The sequence below is a fragment of the Cornus florida genome, unplaced genomic scaffold, assembly GCF_030987335.1.
Source record: "Cornus florida cultivar Cherokee Brave unplaced genomic scaffold, ASM3098733v1 CherokeeBrave_3.0.0_Hap2_Chr07, whole genome shotgun sequence".
NCBI classification, from domain to species: domain Eukaryota; kingdom Viridiplantae; phylum Streptophyta; class Magnoliopsida; order Cornales; family Cornaceae; genus Cornus; species Cornus florida.
In genome coordinates this window covers 33293213-33296344 of record NW_026775577.1, presented here as the reverse complement: position 1 = coordinate 33296344, position 3132 = coordinate 33293213, and positions in this window count along the sequence as shown.

Below are 3132 nucleotides of genomic sequence, written 5' to 3'. Positions count from 1 at the left end.
TAGCTAATCCCAAAACTCTAACAACAATGTCATTGGCACCATTATGCTTAAGGCCTAAAATCCCTAATGCTGGTGTAACTAACGACCCCCATATATGAGAATGCGACAACAACAACACCAGTCCCAAATCCATAGCCTGACAAGTCCGTGCCCTCAAGCCAATGGATTGGATCCACAAAATCGAAACCCTAAGCACATATCTGAAGTAAACCTATCGTAAGGCCATATACAGAAGACAAAACGCTAGGTTAAAATCCCTATACTGGACAACTAAAACCTCAAAACATAAGTCTACCACGTAGCTTACTCATAACAATCCCGACAACCAAGGTCATAAAACCCCAACATAAGTGCAGGAAAAATGAAACAGTATAAACCAAATACTCACATAGTATCTGCTTGCAAAATTAAATGACATAAATCAAATAATATCATAGTACTAAACACCCAGTACACATAAGGTAAACCAAATAAACCATCTATCACATAGAGGTTAACTAAATAGCGAAGCACTATACACCACCAACGACATTAACATGGTAAGCATTTACTGTATAAACGAATGCATCATATACATTCTCACATAGACTACCACATAGTCATACATCTTAAACATGTTTCTATGACATGCCCTAAAACAATGGGCTCATAAACCTATAAAATGATCATACAAATGGCAAGTTCATAAAATCAAAAGAAATGAATGGAATGTCTCTCAAAAGACACCACGCAGAAAATGTAATACAAAACGTAGATGAATCCAATCCCCCACCATGAGGAAAGGAATCACCCCCCCCCCCCAATGACCACTACGTCCTTGAGACATAGGGTCGGCAAGTCTTTCCCAAGACTAGCACATACTCTGATGGAATCCCTACACTACATGAAACAAGACAATAACGAAATTGATAGCCTTAATGCTAACCGTTACGAGACATCAACAAGAGAACCCGCAATCCAAGATACCAACGGGTTCGATAGGAACTCTACAGGATACTACCAAAACCCAAACACAATGCCCCAAGTCTCCAAGACAAGGGAGGGCAATCAATTGCACCAACGCAATTAATTACATAAGACCGCTCACATCCCAACTATAGCTCGTAAGAGCTGTTCAAGGCAACACAAGAAGGATCTTAGGTTAACACACCTATCCAAATTCTGAAACCATTGCCCTAAAGAGGCAAGACATACGAACCTTGCCCTGAGGCTCACAAGAAACTTCCCAACTCCCAAAGGAAGGATTCGAGTCAGCCCTGACTCATCTTCCCATGACGCTAGAAACAAAGATCTCAATGACATCAATGATGTCATGACCACCATGAAGTCCTAAGAGATGACACCGTTACCTCTAACACCACCATGACTACATCACGAAAAGACAAAAGAAAATGAGTCAAAATGATGTCTCTGTAGCCTACATCTCATCTCGGACGGACACTACAACACTACGCTCACCTGATCCCTAGCGAGAAGTCTCTCCGTGAGTCAAGACTGTGACACTATATGCGTAACAAGGAAACGAGATCAATAATAACATGAGTTATTATGATCGAATGCAACTCGCTCAATGAATGCATCAAATAATTAGCACATCAATGTATGCAACATACAGTAGTCATGCATAAGCAGATAAGCATATTCAACATGCTAAACAAATAATGAAAAACTCCTAGGTACTTAAATACATAAGCACGTATCAAATTATGATGTTTTTAAACACATAAGTATATAATAACAGAAAACATGTCATCACACCGAGCATGTTATCAAAAGACACGTAAACATGTTATCAAAAGGCACGTAAACATGTTATCAAAAGCATGTGAACATATCAAAGTACATCAACAAAAGCATGATATGCTCCCAAAGCCCGTCGTCCAAGGTATTCCAACTCGGACGCTCTGATACCACCTGTGACGACCTTGGATTTTTTAACCTAGTGTGTCTTGTGATAACCCGAAACGGATCCAAAATGCGGAAGCAAAAGAGAAAAGGTGACCTCTAGAGATGCACGTCATCCCTAAGGCACCAAAATGATTCTATATGAAGCTATGGAACTCAAATGAGCCAAGCAATGAAACAAGAATGCCAAACCCGAAAAGAAATGAACCAAGGGCAAAATGGTCATTTCATACTAAAATGGGTGCCACCGTGCACACCATTGGAAAGACAACGAAAAATCAACAAGAATAGACTCAAGAATCGCATGATTCGGAGTTCGGACGACAAAGATATCAAGTTCTGAAGTCGAAGGAAGGGAAACCCTATCCCGGTTCAAACCAAAAACAGACACTACCTTACTAAAACTTGAATATATAGAGCTACAAGAAGAATATGAATCTCTAATTGGTACCATTGGAAATATTATTTTGACGCAGTCAATTTAGACTCAAGAATGGACCAATTCGGGGTTAAAACAAAGAAGATATGATGATTTGAAGTCGGAGGTGCAGTGCTGAACCAAGACACAAACACGTGAACAGTACCACAGGCACTCTTGCAAGGGCTTCAAGCACTCGAATGGCACACGTCCAAGGGCCAAAACTCTCTTCCCCATCTTCGAGCGCTCGTGCGACATCTTCGAGCCCTCGTTCTGCTAAAGGCTTAGTAGAAAACTGAGTTTGAAATGTGATTTTGAGGACTTTCTTGGCCTTTTTTTGGAAAAAAGTTGTAAAGTAACCCCCCTTAAAATCATGATTTCTAGCCAACTATGCCAAAATAAAACTTTATTTTTTATGTGGAATCCCCAAAATGCCCTTATGCTCAGTTTAGGCTCAAAACGGCAAAAATGTGAATTTGCACCAAACATACATTTAACCCCAAATGCACTTCTAGGCTGAAACGAATATGCACACAAACGTAATAAGTGATTTTGAGCACGCGGGAATGGTCCATGGCTCCCGAAAACGACCGATGCAAAATCTGACCCCCCGACGACCAAAAAGGCAAAAATGAATTTGATATGGAAATTTTGAAAACCAAAATTAACAAATGATTGGAAATTACAGTTCGGCCCTTGGCCACACTTCATACATGATTAATGAATTCTAATGGATGAATCTCATACATATTGCACACTCCGGTGCAAAATAACATACTAAAATGCAAAAATTTCCATATATTCTCATT